Below are 16,726 nucleotides of genomic sequence, written 5' to 3'. Positions count from 1 at the left end.
TTGCATATCTAACAAGGAGAACTGTGGGAAAGAGACTTCTAATCCTGAGTGCTGTAGGGTTGTCTTTGATAGCGAGTTTCACAAGAAAGTAAACACTGACTGTGTCTGTATGGAGTGAGGCAAAACTGCAATCTGTGAGCTCCTCCAGAAAAGAGAGGAGAAGGAAAACTGAGCACGGGCAGTAAACAGGCTAAAGATCCTGAGAACAGAGCCACGGGAGAGGAGGAAGGAGAAAATGCCTCAGGGGAGTTGGCATTGTTTAAGTTCTGAGGCTAGAGATGCACAAACTATTTATTTTTGCCCATTAATCTAATCTGGTGCCCAGGAGTTTGGTTTCCATTGCACTGCTCTGATCCCCTGCTCTCACAGACACAGAAAGGCATTCAGGGTTTTGATTCCACGCTTCCCTGGTTATCCTGGGTTACTGCATCAGTATTTGGAGTGGAATCATTGTGTAGCTCTATGCACGTGTCTTACACAATTAGAAGAGTATCACAGTGTGACAACTTTTGATAAACTGAAGTTACCAATGTATGGTTTTTGAAACAAATCACAGTGCAGTGGCAAGAGAAGGTTTGAAGAATAATCAAATTCAGAATTCCAGCCATTACTGGTTTTGTTAATTAACTTATCTGGGGCAACAGGTTCTTCTGCATATTTCTTTGACAATTCCAGCCTTAGAGCTCACAGAGTCTGGACGGTGAAGGGGTGTATTGCACAGCTCTTTGATCCGTTTTGAAAACTCCTCAAAGCCCTTCATTTGCAGGATATGATAAAACCAAGTTGAAGGCAGAAGGAGGCACATCCTTTACTCCTTTTTTTAACTTCCAAATTCAGCTTCACACGGACTGGCTCCCAGGAGCAGGGAGGGTTTAAATACCAGCGGTGGCAGTGACAGTTTTTGGGTTTGTCCGTGTTTTGGGACCAGTGGGAAGTGACCCTGGAGGCAGAAGCTCAGGCCTGGGTTTGGCAGCCCTGTCAATGTCCCTGTCCTGCAAGGGACCCCCCTCTGTCGCTGTTGCCACCTCCCTGTGCTGCTGGGGCTCCTCGGCCCCGTTTCGAGCATCAAAGAGCTGCTGTTTGAAATGCAGCCCTAAGCAAACTCTCCGTGTCTGCAGCAGAACTCGGGATGCAGGAGACTGATGTTCTGCTCCCCTGTTTGATGTGTTTAACACTGCAGACATATCTACAACTTGGCATTTAAAAACAGCAACCAAAACAAACAAGTTGGGCTCGTTTACATAACAAAAAGCTCCTTGGCCTTGCAGGAGGTTCCTTTGAAATGTGCGATTGTTTCTGGCACTGACAGAGAGGACCTGCCTGCTCTGGAGCTCAACCTCTTGTTCCATGCACGCACCAAAAGGCAACTTTTCAGTAAATGAGACCTCTTCCTTCCACAACGTTTAAACAACCAGACCAAAACCAAACCCGAAGCTGCAGGGGCTCCACTCTTATCAATTTTCCCTAAAGTACTCTTCTTGAAGCACTAGTGCCTGCTTTGCAGCTGTTTTAACAAGTACAGAATCTGCTTGTGACTGATGTAGAAGTGTACAATTCACACCTCAGCCTCACAGTAACCCTGGGTCACTGCAGTGAGGGCTTCATGGCTTGTTTTCTCATTTTATCTATTCAAAACCACACAGGACTCAAATAGTTGTAGTCTGTGAGTAGTGTTGTAAATGTAAATGGTGAAGTATCCTTTCCTATCATCACAATCTGGCAATGCATAAAACTCTCACCATGTGGATATTGAGCATGTTGATATTTCAAGCCAGTAAATCATATTTCAAGGCAGGCTTAATCTTTTAGACTTGTGCTTTAAATGTACAAGCAGCACTTCAAGAACCTGTGTAGTCAGGTGGGTTTTGGTTTTTTGTGGTGTTGTTTTTGGGTTTTTTTAAGGAGGGAGATCTCTCCTTTTCATTTTGATAATTTACAGAAGTAATGTTTGAAGACAACAAAAGCAACCAGCAAAACAAATCCCCATGTTAATTAGAGCTGTTGGTGTTAGGAAAGGAATGGCTGCTTTCTATTTGTTTTGTGTGTTCCCGTGGGACGAGCGACACATGATTAATGTGTTAGTGGTGTATCCCAGACTCTGATGGAAAAGAAACTGAGTACAGTGAAAGTGTCAGTGGAGTAATCCCTTAAAATGCATTGTGGCACTCTGGTGCAGAACAGAACCACGGATCAGTAACTAAAATAAATGCTCACAATTCCATGGGTTTGAGTCTGCTACCCTAGAGCTCGATACGGCTCCTGTTAGTGTAATATCTGATCCCCTCAAACCATGGGGTTTGTTAACCCAACTACTGGCACCAGAGCTGTATCAGCCTGTCACAGACGGTGACCTGAAAGGCACCAGGGTGGGGAGAACTGTTCCCAGCTGCTGGGGTAGGAAGGTGTAGATAGAGCACGGCTTGGGATAGAGCAACGCTTTGGATGGAGCACAGATTTGGGATACACCACAGCTTGGGATAGAGCACAGCTTTGGATGGAGCACAGCTTTGGATGGAGCACAGCTTTAGATGGAGCACAGCTTTGGATACACCACAGCTTTGGGATAGAGCACAGATTTGGATGGAGCACAGCTTTGGGATACACCACAGCTTTGGGATAGAGCACAGATTTGGATGGAGCACAGCTTTGGGATATACCACAGCTTTGGATGGAGCACAGCTCTGAGATAGACCACAGCTTGGGACAGAGCACAGCTTTGGGATAGACAGATAGAGCACAGATTTGGGATACACCACAGCTTTGGGATAGAGCACAGCTTTGGATACAGCACAGCTTTGGATACAGCACAGCTTTGGGATACACCACAGCTTGGGATAGAGCACAGTTTTGGATACATCACAGCTTTGGATACAGCACAGCTTTGGATACATCACAGCTTTGGATACAGCACAGCTTTGGATACACCACAGCTTTGGATACACCACAGATTTGGGATAGAGCACAGCTTTGGATACAGCACAGCTTTGGATACACCACAGATTTGGATAGAGCACAGCTTTGGATACAGCACAGCTTGGGATAGAGCACAGCTTTGGGATACACTACAGCTTTGGATGCACCAGGATTTGCCAGTTGTTGCTGAGATGGAATTGCACAGGGCAGGAGGGCAGCGATGCCCCTCTGCACCCCTCACCCCACCCACGGCAGCAGTGCTGCAGCAATGTCAGCCATGAGGGGTAATTAAAGCACTGTAATAACTGTGCAGGATGTGCCACCCTTGCCTGCAGCTTCAGCATCATCTCAGCTCACACCCTTCCCCTCCTTCTGCTCCACCCAAGCTTGGGTTTCCTTCACCCACTCACTGCTTCTGTGCTGCCTTTCCATGGTGGCTCAGAGAGCCTCCCACCTTCTGCTGCCTTTCCTGCCAGTAATGACTGCTCTGTACATAATGACTGCATTAATCAGCACCAGCTCTAATCAATATTCTGATCTGTTACCAGCTGACCGAGCAGGGAGGATAAAGGGCAGGCCCCAAGTGCATCATGCAAGGTGAGCAAACCCAAAGGAGCTGGGCATGTTTGCAGTGAGGGACCCGGGGCCAGCTGTGCTGAGTGGGGGTGCTGGCAGAAGCAGAGGGTGTTTTCCATCCTGAAACACCCATCCAAAGAAGAGGTAAAATGAAACCAGTTCAGTGAGGGTGTAGAAGAGACCATGGCTCAGGACAGGACCTTGAGGTGGGTTTTTCCCCTGGTGGTTTAGGATTTACAGCTCTCCCCGATGGACTTCATTTCCCACCCATCATTTTGTGCTTCAAAGTGCATTTTCTGGGCCTGGGCCTCCAAGAATGAACATTGACCTCATTCTAGGGAATATAACTTATGTTTTTCTATTCCTTTTCTGTAAAACATAGATTTCTTTTGGGCTTTGATGGATTAAGAGAGCAATATCTCTTCTTTTCATCATTCTTCATAATGAATAATAAAAATTCTCAACATCATCTATGTTCTAAGAAGCTGAGCACTTCACACAAGTATTTGTTAAACAAGATTTTTCTAGCAGGTAATTTTTTGTTGGTTTTATCTACATTAATATTTCATTTGCCAGGTGATTTCTCAATTAATGGGGCATTATGCAGTCCACATGAATAATACTGGGTTTCAACTGTATTGAGGAAAAAAAAAGAGAATGGTAAAGAGAACAGTAAAGCATATTCAACTGGTGAAAAGCTTCATGGGCTTTGTGGAGATTCCCCTATTTCATCACCTGAACATTTCACTCCAAAACATTTAAATGAATTTCTCATGTGGTTTACTTTGAAAGTAGACACAAATTGCACAGAATCTTCTGCTGTTTTTCCCCCTAGCTCACTGATTTCCACATTGAATGCATCAGTTGCACAGTTAAATGAAGAATGGGTTTTTAACTGCCAGTCCTCCATGCAGCTGGGGCTGTGAGAGGTGAGCAGGATGATTGTCTCCCCTTGGTGCATCACTGCTGTAATTAAAGCTCAGTGCAGGACTCTGCCTTCAGTCACAGCCCTGTGTTACTGCATCTCATCAGCAGCTGGAAGGTTCTTTTGCAATTAATGATTTTGCATAAGCATCAATAATTTTCCTGTGGTGGACAGGAAGATGCAGCTCTGCTTTGCTAAGGCTGGGTGACAGAAATCATCACCTGGCTCCATTTCCATCTTTTCTTTCTTTAACCAGAATGTTAATTTTTCAGTTGTTTTTTCTTTTTAGCTCTTACAAAGGAAGGTCCCCTCATATCCAAGTTGCAATCTCCACATTGCTTTCTGATGATTGCCTAGAAACTTTGATACTTCTTCTTTTTCTTTCATCCTTACCAACCTTTGGGTGAACAACCTGAATTTTATTTTTGCCTTGTTCTTCCTGCATGGACCATCACATCCAAGTTGCATGTGATGGTTCCCCTTCTGCTCACAGAGCACAGCTACAATCCTTCTCTTCTGCCCTGTCATGGGTAAACTGCAGGTTCCTCATGGTATGTCTGGGTAGGCAGAACCTCTTTGTGCCACCCCAGCGAATTCCACCTTATCTCAGTCTGCTCATGCAGTTTGTTCCTGCAGGGAACATCTCCCCCTGTCTGGCCTGGATGGTGTTGTGGCACCGTGTGCTTTGTCCTCCCTTTGCAAGGTGCCCCCTCTGCACCACTCCAAACACTCCCCAGCTCTTTGTGGATTGTGCTACCCACACCCTTCACTCACCAGCTGGGTGTCATACCCACAGCTGCTCCTTTGGATGGCACCTTTATCACTTAATTATTATTTTCCAGCTAAGCCCTTTTGGCTTTGTTTGCATTGCCTCTGTGAGCAGGTGGAGCATCTCTGAGACATCTCCTAAGTGGTTGCATTGTAATCCCTGTCATACCCTGAAAGCCTCTGTTCTGCCATGCTGTCTGTACAAAAGCAGGGTTAGTTGGACACCTGGGGGAGTGGGATTGCCTCTCGTGTGAGGGCCAGTGTCAGTGGCCAGCTTTCATGTGGCTTTCCTGCCCATCTTCTTCCATAAATTCCCTGGGCAGAGAACCCCCAGGGTTTCTTATGTGCTGGGTCACTGCTAAGTGGGTTCTGATCCATCACCAAGGCTCATGAGCACAACTGCAGTGAAAAGAATGCATAATTTTAATTGTTCAGGGTGACTGTGTGACAAGTGCATTGTGTTTTTTAAGCTGGGCAATCAAATCTTCAGGTTCAGGATATCAGCTGACTGCCCTTTGGTTGTGAAAGAATTATTGTATCACTTGTACCCAGCTTTACAAAACCAGTCAGGTGCATCCTTTCCTTTCTGGCTCCCTCTGAAGTATCTGTTGTGTTTCTGAGTCATAGCCACACTCCATCACATTAAATGCTTTTTCAGAAGTGACAGCCTCTAATAGCTGTTCCCCTATTGTCCCACCCTGGGCCCCATTTGAATCTGTGAGTTTTAAAAACACTTTGAAAATCCCACCCTTTGCCATGGGACTTTAATCCTCCTCATGTATAGGGAAACAAACCCTTCGATATGATTCAAATATGAACTACAAAAACCTGTAAAAATGCTCACAGCTGTGTGAGTCTTAAGGTTTTGCTCCCTCTTGATTAAATATTTGGGGTTTTTGCTTAACATTCATTAATGCCAAAAAAGGCTTTGATCTTTCTTCCATGAGGGCGTGGAATCTGCCTTTTGTTAGCCAGCACTGAGGCTAAACAGGTACTGAATTACTGCTGATTGCACAGCCAAACCTCTTCAGCAGAGGAAAGATATTTTGTTTACTTACCCAGATCTGCACGAACAGTCAGGTGCAATTTATTTATCAAGGTATAAAATTGGACAGAGAGTGCTCAGTGCAGCCTCCAAGGTGGCAGGATAAGCACCCCAAATAAAGAGCTCCATAAGCAAGGGAGAGCCAGTGATTCACTAGGAGCAGAAAACAATTCAAGGAGACAATTCAGAGGAAACTTCTCCTGCCTCTGGGGAGCCACAGATGAGCACTGGAAGGCTCTGAGTCAAGCTCTGTTGAAACAAGCCCTTTCTCAAGTCCTATAGGTAAGAACTGCTTCTTTTACTGCCTGGCTTAGCACATGTGACTTCCAACTTCATTTCATTTTCCCCTATAGTTAAAATGAGGTTATTAATGCAAAGATACCTCACTGGTTCAGCCTCTGAGTTCCAATCAGAAAAAGTCAGCAAATCCTGGCGTTACCACAGCAGGACCTGTGAACTGCTCAGCCTCAGTTCTGTGCTCCTGCAGCTCTGCTGGACTCAGGGCAGCTCCAGCTGTTCCCAGGCAGAGCAGGTTTGTTTGTGGCAGGAGCTGTGCCATTCCTGCAGTGTGTGCAGGGAGCAGGGCACCTCCTGGGCTGCCTTTGAGCAATGAGATTCGGATGGAGTCACACAGGACATGGCAGAGGCTCCAAGTGCCTGTTTGGATGTTCTGGGTGCTTAACAGGCTGCTGATCCTTGCTGGCAACCATCACTTTAAATGGCTTTGATTCATCTGTTTCCTAGATGCCTCTGGTAAGAGTCAGCAAGGTACACACGATGAACCTTATGGGTGTGATACCCTGCCAAAAGCCTTGTGCACAAACATGGATTTCACACATGCAGCAGGGGGAGAAAAGTGCAGGGCCCTTCTGAGACCAGGGCTTTAAAGGGTTTTCTCCTGGTAACACTGCAAAGAACTTGGGAAGTGATTCAGGACTGACCCCCTCTGGTACAGCCTGAGTCCCCAGGGGGATTAATCTGAGGTTTTCTGATCACACTCTGGAACGGGGACAGAATAATTCTCTCCTTGAGAGCATTCTGAGAGTGCTGAGCACCCATCCTGTGCCCCCACTTCAGGCACAGATCAGATGTGTTCAGATATTCAAGCTCTGAGGATTCAATGTTCCTTTGTCCAAAATCATGAGCACAGAGAAGTGATACCAGTGCAGACAAATGCCTCTTTCCAGCCCCTCTGCATTGCTGCTCAGCATTTTCACACAGGTCCCCTGCAACCCTCCCCAGGCCAGGAATGATGAATATTTGTGCTTATTTATTCTGGTTTTGTTAGTGCTGCACAGGGCTCCTGTGTCAGGGCAGAATCGATGCAATCAGCCCAAACAATGGAGGCCACTCAAGGAGCTGAGATCATCCATCCTGACACAGGCACTCAGGCTCACACGCTGCTCTAACAGAGAAAGGATCTCCAGCTCACCAGGAGCAAAGCTCAGGATCACATCCAGCAGGCCCATTCAAACCCCAGAAGAGGATGCTATCTAAATTCCTGAGACTCTCAAGCTGGTTTGTTGAATGCTGTGCATGCAAACAGCCCTTTGATGATACAGTCCCTGCACTGAGGGAAGGGAACTGCAGCTCTTGAGTCACTTGCAAGTTCTTCAAACAAAGCTTTTTTTATTATTTTTTTTTTTGGCCTCCACACCCTGTTACCCTGTGGTTCTGTGTCCTGTTAGAGCAGATTGCAGAAATTCTCATTCCCTTATTCTTGGCCCCTTTATTATTTTCCTCTGAATCACTGCTTTATTTTGGTTGTGTCCCAGAGCAGAACTGTGACATTTTCTGGTTTAAAAATAGCAACCGAGGGGAAAAAAAGGTACAAGCAAGGTTTGTTTTTCATTGGTTTTGCTTTCAAAATTGCTGCAAGGTCTGGTGGAGAGCACAGCCATGCAAACACTGAATCAGCAGAAGGGCACAGATCTGTGATGAACACAGGAATTGTGGCTGCTGCAAGGGAAAGCAGGAACCTCTTCTGCTGGGCTGGTGGAGCAGAAATGCAGATGCATGCATGGCCTTGTGCTGCCATGTTTGGGAATTGCCCTCTTTGGGCTGCTTTGGGGCATCAGAGTTTTTCAGTAATGATTTTAAAATTGTTTCAAGTGGATCATTACCATTGGTACTTCTGCTACAGTGAGAAGCTGTGAACAATACTCCAATAACTCAGCAGCAAGAATTCAAGGGTGTAGAAAGGCTGAGGAAAGGGTTGTAGAAGGGAAGGTAAAGAAATAGGTGATGTCTGAAAAAATAAAAGCGAGTAGGGTGATTATGGGTCAGAAATAAAGGGAGTAAAGAAACAGTTTCCCTTCACATTCCAGCTATCTATACAGGGATATGGATATAAATATGTTTAATCTCCTGCTACCATTCACATTGTAGCAGCACCTCTGAGTTTCAGTTCTGTCTCAAGACATCTGTGTGCTAACACAGACCAAAAAGACTCTCCCTGCCCTAAATAATTTTTTCTGACTAGTACAATGTGATATTAGCAGGGCTTTGCAGCCACAAGAATCAGCTGTAAAAGGATGCTAAATCTAGGCCACTGCAAAAGAACCCAGTGAAATAAGGGGAGGGATGGAAAAGGAAGGAAAGGGAAACAAGATTATCACTGGGAAAATATGTCCCACTTTTGAGGGTTTTCTTCCTTGTACTCCACTCAGAAAAGGGCACAGGTGAGGATGAGCCACAGCACAAAAAATGGCACCAGGATAGCACGAGAAGCCTCAGCCAAAGGTTTGTGAGAGCATCAGTGTGGCAGTGCTGTGCCAGCACTGTGGCAGGGCTGCAGACAGAAGTGTTCACTGGCATTAGGGGTGATGAAAAGATTTTTCACCAGTGCATCGGTGGGACCTGGAGACTCCAGGTGACCTGAAGAGGGGCAGGGTGGCCCCAGCACACCCTTGCTTGCCCCCAGCTGTCCCCAGTGCCTCAGCAGGGCCAGTTCCAGCCTCTCCCACCCACCAGCTCTGCCCACAGGGCCCCGTGGCTGCTGCAGGAGTGGGAGCAGATGCTGTGCAAGTTATAAAGTGTCACTTTCAATTCAGCCTGACAAGAATGAGTTAATGGAGGAGCTCCGTTACAATGGCAGACAGGAAAATAAAAGCCACACCGAATCCACTCTCCTTGTCTCCCTTGTTTTCAAAGACAGTGCTCCTGGCATAACACAGAATGCCCTGTTCATTCATTTGCTGATAATGCTGCTCCCTCTGGGGTGAGCACAGCTCCTTCATGGATATAGAGTAACTTATTCAACCACAAAGGGAAACCTCTTCCTTCCTTTAAATTGTTCACAGGCTACCAAAGCAGCTACTGACGATGACCTACATATTGCTGGCTACTTTTCTCCTAATAGCATTGAAAAACCGAGATAACAATCTTGTTTTTTCAAGTGCTTAAGATCTTATTGCTTCCATCCTTGTTTCTGCCAACTAAAACTAGGGGTTATATTGTGCTGTGTGAGTCTACACCAGGGAATTTTAGAAAGTGCTCGACCTGGGTTATGATCTCTATATTTATAGTTATAAATACAAATTAGCAGGTTTAATAAGCCAGACAGAGAGCATCAGACAAAACTGGTCTTCAGTTTTATCACTGGAAATGTGGAAATCTTGGACTCAGACCAAGAAGTTCACTGCAAAATGGAATAACTAAGAGTAGGTTTTCGCCTTCTAGTCAAGCTTGGATGAAATTGCAGGGTTTTCTTGTCATTTGTTGTGCTGATTTTAAATCACATAGACTCGTGTCATTGATTGGTTCCTGTCTTACACCTTCCCAAAGTTCAGCCCCAAATTGCTCTGAGAAGTGCTTGATTGTGCTCTGCAGTGCTTGAGGAGTGCTGTGTCTCAGACCACTGTCCTGCAAAAGTGCCTGTGTACATTATTTATTTAATATTTAATTAGTACCTCAAGAGACTTGAGAGAATTCTGTACATGTTTAAAATTGAGTACACGTGCAAGAATTTGGAAGTGTGTGTGTCTGTGTATTGTCATATGGAGGTTTTTTTCTGCACCCAAGGGATTTTATGTTTTAAAGTGAGAGTTTAGACAGCCAGAATTCTACAGACCCTCGGATTCAGCTGTAATTGCACATTTGCAGTGTGGCAAATGGCGTGGCAGCATCATGCAGGAACAGGTATGTCTTGGTAGGAGGTTTCCTTCATTCCTCTTGCTCCAAAGCTTTCTTTGAAAGACGATTTCCTTAATGGCTGCAGCTTCCTCAGAGGTGCTGCCGGAGTGCTGGAATGCCCAGCTGGGCACCGGGCAGGAGCAGTGGCAGCAGTGTCCCCGTGTCCTGCTCTGTGCCCTGGGAACAGTGGCCAGCCCCGGATCTTTCTCATTGCCCCAGCCCTGCAGCACCGTGCGCCAGCTTCTGTCCTCTGGCACTCCACAGGTCAGCTGAACCCTTGGGAGATCCCCATCCTCTTGGGCCTTTTCTCAACAATGTCCTGTCCTGTGAGCTGACAGCCCTGAGGCCGCTGTGTTCGTGTCCCTGAGCCCTTCTGGCTCTGTCTGAGGGAGCTGCACCCGAGCACATCTGCTGAGCCATGAAGTCAGCAGCATGCACAGTGCTACAAGAACCACCTACACCGCTTGCTGTAGGTTGTTCTTAAATTTCAAAGACTGCCTGACAAGACTTCTTATCAACTGCCCTTCAGTTTCCAGCTAGAACTCATTTTCATCTCCTAGCTCAGCCCACTGGAGGTTTTTTCTGGGGGCGATGTGCATTCAAAAGCCTGAAAAAAGTGAATTCTTTTGAAAGCAGCAACACCCCTCATCTTCCTTAGAAGTAAGTACATATAGATTCAAAGCCATGTGCTTTTAAAACTCTCTTTAGTCCCATTCTTCCCTTCCAAGTTGCCCTTGATTTTGCCTCTTTGTTGCTGATTCCTCCCCGCTCCCTTTAGCACTGTCCCTGATTTATGTGTCAGCGCTGAGTGCATCTGATCAAAACATGGCAAAGTTGCTGGTTCAGCACTCGCAGCAGGGGATGCAGAAATGGGCTGTGTCTAATCCCGCTCTGTGCTCCTGCCACAGCCCCGGGAGCTGCCAGCTGGAATCGGGGGAGATAATGGCAGGTGCTCAGAGCTCATGGGCAGCACAGGATGCTAAACCAGCTCCTCACCCAGCCTGCTCAGGCTTTCACATGGAAACTGCATTGGTTTCGAGCCACAACTGCTTTAAAGAGTGTGCATGGTGCTGCAGGAAGAGCAAGCAGGCTCCAGAGGCACGTCTGGGGGTGTGATTGTACTAAATTATATCTATATTCACTTCTGCTTAGAATGGAGCAGCTCTAAGAAGCTGAACTAGGTAGGGTGGTGGTTTTTTTAACTTCAGCCCAAGAAAATTTTGTGGGAGGAGTCACTTTGGAAAGGTGGGAAAGCCTTTACCCTCAGGTTGCCTCAGTAAGAAGCTCCCGCTGTGATACTTGAAAGCCCAATAGACATGTCTGAATTTATAATACACTCTTGAAGTATTCATTCATAATCCTGTAGGGATTTTCAAAGCCACAAAGAGGATGTATTTCTTTTAACTGGCTACAGGGAAAATATTAGTTCCTGCTGTAATAAACAAATAGTCTATTTTGGTGCAAGAGGAAAAATGTGAAGAGTCAGAGCAACGAAAGGGGAACAGTTTTGACACTCTTGGAAGTTCCTGTTTTTCTAAAATATATGATACACCATGAACTATCTCCCCCTCTTCCTTTACTCCTTGAAAGTTCACTGTTATAACCTGGTGCTCACCAGTGTGACTCAAAGCCACTGCATTCCTACCAGGTAAACTCTTTAGCCAGATGACTGCAATTAAAGGCAATACTGAGATAGAAAAAAGACAAATGGAACAGAAGGACTATTTTGCCCTTGTCTGATTTGTTTCCCAGTCTCCAGGCACATCCAAAGGAGGATTTGTGGCATTGCACCTATTCTTCATGCATGTCTGTTTGCCTCCACAGCTTTGTGTGGGCTTGTGCAGAGCACTGAGTGTGGTCAGCAAACACAGGCCTGGGCCAGAGTGGTGCTGTGCAGAGCCTGGGAGCAGCAGAGTCCTTATACAAAGGGATTCTGTTGCCATCAGGCTAAAACTGAGCTTTTGTTACTGAAAAAAAAGAGTAAAATAGTAGTAATTTCTAATCAGTCATTCGATTCCTAACCCTTGTCAGCACAGAACTCCTGCAGACTTCTACCTCTCTTGCAGCATGCTGAGACAAGCCCTTAATGTACCCTGTGGATGCTGGAATTTCAGCAGCATCCATCCTTTGTGCCTCATGTGCACATGAAGGGAATTTCATAAACAAGCACAGACCCTTGCTGGCAGCTGAGCTGCTTGCAAACACTTTACCCCCAGCTCACAGAGGCATTCTGAAAGAAGGGCTCCATCCCACTCTCTGCTGCTGTTGTGAATGATGAGATTTGCTTTTAGAAATAGGGAACGAGACAAATTTCAATTTGTTCTTAAACTTCTCTTCTTTGTCTTTTCTATACCATTTCATATACTTCTTATTCTATTCTTCAGAGGAGGCACAAAGGCTGCTTAAATTCAGCAGCCAGAGCAGCCAGGGGAGGAAATGAGAAAGAACAGTTGACCTAAGGGCAGCCAAAGGCAGCTTGGAGCAGGGACAGCGTAAATTCACCCGTTTTGGTGAGGAGAGCACAAAAAGCTCCACTCAGAAGAGAGCGTGGAGCACCCTGTTCCTGCTGGAAGCACCAGGGAATCCTGTGATGAGTGAATGAGGTCAGGACCGAGCTGAACCTGTTACATCCCCACATTTCCTGTAGCACAAGCTGGTTTTGCTAGAAGTCTGTTAATCCATTGTGGAGCCAATCCAGTTCTGTTAAGCTTGTGAAATCAGAGCCTGAGGTGGAATAGATGCAGATCATCCTGTGTGCCCACATCAGAGATCCTTCCCAAGATACCCATCTAAGAGCAGATACTGGAGAGAGAATTACCCTGCCTGAATAACTACTGGGTTTAGCTGCTCTGAATTACAAAAGCCTTCCCTGCAAAAGGGAACTCAAGTTTCCCTGGATGACCACGCTTTAATTATACACCAGAGCAGGGCCAGCATTCTCATTGTTGTGCTGTAATTTTACATTCTGTCAGGCTTGATGAATTAACGTGCACTGCTGCCAGTGTGAGGGAGCACAAACAAAGGTATTGTAGTCACCAAAATAAACGTGACATGAGAAAAGCTTGGGGCAGCACAGGGGAAATTGGTGGGCTAAGCTGAGCACTGGAACTCCTTATCAACAGAGGGCAAGGTTTGTTAAATTTACAGTAAATAACAAAGCAGGCAGCACGCAGGTGGAGGCTGCAGACTGCAGCGTCAGCACTTCAAATTCACCACGGCAAATTCCCTCTGCCATCTGAGCTCCCAGCGCCCAGCCTGACTCGCTGATCCGGAGCTGAGGAGCAGCAGGCTCTTATCTGGGGAAGTCACTGTCAGCCCAGCTGGGAGCAGCACACTGCGAGCAGCATTTTCCTCTATAAACACATTAATTGGAGTCCCTGTCCCTGCTCTCCATGGGCAGGACTTGCAGGGCTAATGGGAGCTCTGCAGCTTGTCAGCCTGCTGCAAACATCCCTGCCTGGGCTCACTGCAAGCTCAGCTGCCTTTCCTGTGTGCACGCTCACCAACAGCTTCTTCTCCTGGAAAATGATGTTCTTTCTTCTGTAGTAATGCTGGGACTGAGGGGAAACCTGCTCTGCCAGGGCCAGGTTCAAAATGCCCAAAATGTCAATGCAGGCTGTCACAAAAGACAGAACCAGGCACTTGGCTGTTGAGAGATTCTCATTTGCAGCACAGAACTTTGTGAATTAGAATGGTCACTGAGGAAAATGGGATTTTGGCTAGAAGACAGTAGAGGTCAGTAGGAATTTTTTACATTGCAAAAATCAGTGTTTGCAATGGTGGTATAAACTAATGTACTTGGACTCCATTCTGGATTTTACAGTATTTTGGATGAGTAGCAGGTTGAAAGGGGTCATGGAAATACAGATACAGGAAATCTACAGATATACTGGTATTTATTCTGCTGCAGGTTTGCTTCCAAGCCCCACTGACAGAGAAGCTGGTGGTTATGTAGAGTCCCAGACAAATCTGCATATGCCAACCTGGCTTTATTTTAGGAGATGCAAAGACATTTTACAGCTGTGAATTTCACCTTGGCCTGTTTTTCTAGTCTTTATAAACTGGCACTTTGCCTGAATACCCAGACATTTAAACTGTTTCTTAACTGCTGAAAGTCAGAAAGTTAGCAGTATATTGTTTGTGAGCAACTTCAATGGTCATGCATATTTTATGTAATCATTTTCCATCTTAGTGAACTTAAGTCCACATTGAAATCCTCTAATATGAATTCTGCTATTTAATCTTCATCAGGGTGTCTTTTCTTCTCTCTCCCTTAAACCAGTGTGGATTAAAATAATTACTTTTGTTTAGTTGGTGATCAGAGACTCACCTGGCCTGTCTCTGCAGGTCAGTGTTTGCCCAGGTCAGTGTTTTCCCCAGAGGCAGCTCCTGTGCAGTGCCCTGGGAAGCTGTGCAGAGCCTGTGCCCCAGCTAGAACGAGATTACCTGGGCCATTTGTCACTCACAACCTCTGTGGGGCTCCAGCGGGGCAGGAAATTACTGCCAGAGGAAAATGAGCAAAGCAGAGAGGATGGACACCTCAAAAGACAAAGATTTGCTCTGTCTCAGCTGCCATGAGCTAACCAGATCCCACTGAGGAAGGGGGCAAACATCACTTGGGGAAGTTGGAGCCAAAGTTAAGGGAAAGCAAACTGAAATTCGAAAGGGAAAAGAAAGCCCATGGATGTGGCAGCACAGGTGCAGGTGGAAGCTGCAGATCTGCTCCCAGGAATGCAGCTCACCCTGTGGGCTCCAGGGCTGGCACCATCCATGGGCAGGGCTGGCTCTGCAACCCATTATTAAAGGTGATCAGCATTAGCCCTGCTGTCATCCGTGCTTAGAAATCTGATCATGTTTACTTTGAAACAGGCTTTGTTCTTTGGGGTGAGAACTTGAAATGTGGCAGGAGGACGTTCTGCACCTCCTCCCCTGTGGGCAGCAGGGCTGGTCCCTGCTCCTGCACCTCCCTGTGCTGCTGGGGTCACACTGCCATGGCAATGGCCTCAGCCCTGGGCATCACCCCTGGCATGTGCTGATCACAACACTGCAGTGTTAGCTGGGAAAGCACAGAAATTCACAAATGAAGGGCTTGATGGGTTCTCTTAGGTTTCCTTCTTCAGTCCTCAGCTCACTCTCTTCTGACAGTGCTGTAACACCTTTTCCTTTGGCTCAGTTCCTTCCTGCCTTTGGGAAAATGATGCTTACACAAACAATCTTCCTCTCCTTCTCCAAAATAGTTGAAAATCATGAAGTAGAACTTTGAATCAGGAAAGTGAGAAATGTTTTAGGACAGACATTGTAAATATGAGAGCCATGGCCCCCAAGGGTGTGACTACAATAAAGTGTCACAGAGTTAAGAGCAGCCGCCATCCTCACAGGACACAAGGTTATTTGTAAAATAAAACCCCAAACTTAAGAGCCACAGCAATGGGAGAAGCTAACCAATCACTAAAACAGACATTATGTGGATAAAACTAGCACCAGCCTTAAAAGGGGGTTGTGTTTTAAGATATCTGGCTAATTGTTACCTTTTTCTGTTCTGCATTATCAACTCTTACTACTCTCAGTGACCTTTCCTAAAGCTTTGTGCAGCCCAGCCAGCACATTCTGGCTGCACCTTTGAGAGAGCTTTGCTTCAGGATGGTGAGATTCCCTCTTACCCTCACCGCCAGAGCAGCCTGTACCCTGTGCACGTCCAAGTGAGCAAATGGGATTGAGGGGAGTCACCTCCAGTGATAAATCCACCAAAGGGGGAATGCTGGGGGCTGCTGACACTTCATGCCCAGACTGGTTTCTATTCCTGTGGCTGGAATCCCCCATTAATGCAGGGCATGAATCAAGGGTGACTGTGGAGGGACAGATGGTGCTGGGTCTGACTGTGATTCAAATGAGACATCCGTGGTGTGGGAGCCTTGTTGCTATTTCTGTGCTCCAGCCTAAATGACAGTCTCCTAGGGAAATTCCATTTGGCACTCACTGCTCCTGTCCCTTCCTGACTTCCAGGTGTTCCCTGTCAGATGAATGCCAGAGGAGGCTGCAGGTGGGGCCCTGTGCTGTGTGATTTGGTATCACAGCGTGGCACTGGGAGACTGCCCCGAAGCAGCTTTCCATGTGAAGGTGTCCACATCCCACCTCTGGGATAAAGGTGAGCAGCTTTGTGCTGAGGTATTTCCACGTGAAGGTGTCCACATCCCACCTCCGGGATAAAGGTGAGCAGCTTTGTGCTGAGGTATTTCCACATGAAGGTGTCCACATCCCACCTCCTGGATAAAGGTGAGCAGCTTTGTGCTGAGGTATTTCCACATGAAGGTGTCCACATCCCATCCCTGCTGCTGCCAGCCCAGGGATAAGGGTGAGGAGATAAA

General features: G+C 46.5%; 1 long non-coding RNA gene across 1 annotated transcript in view; it reads left to right on the top strand.

Moving 5' to 3' along the window:
• The window catches only part of LOC139598465 (uncharacterized), a 66,877-nt gene that overhangs the window by 33,187 nt on the left and 16,964 nt on the right, over positions 1 to 16,726 (top strand). Inside the window, exon 2 of the long non-coding RNA XR_011681882.1 lies at positions 16,365 to 16,506. This is a non-coding gene — a long non-coding RNA (uncharacterized lncRNA). The remainder of the gene's footprint in view (positions 1 to 16,364; positions 16,507 to 16,726) is intronic.

Source organism: Agelaius tricolor, unplaced genomic scaffold (genome assembly GCF_023055355.1).
Source record: "Agelaius tricolor isolate 1412-34295 unplaced genomic scaffold, bAgeTri1.0.p SCAF_20, whole genome shotgun sequence".
NCBI classification, from domain to species: Eukaryota; Metazoa; Chordata; class Aves; order Passeriformes; family Icteridae; genus Agelaius; species Agelaius tricolor.
This window is presented reverse-complemented; position numbering and strand designations above follow the sequence as displayed.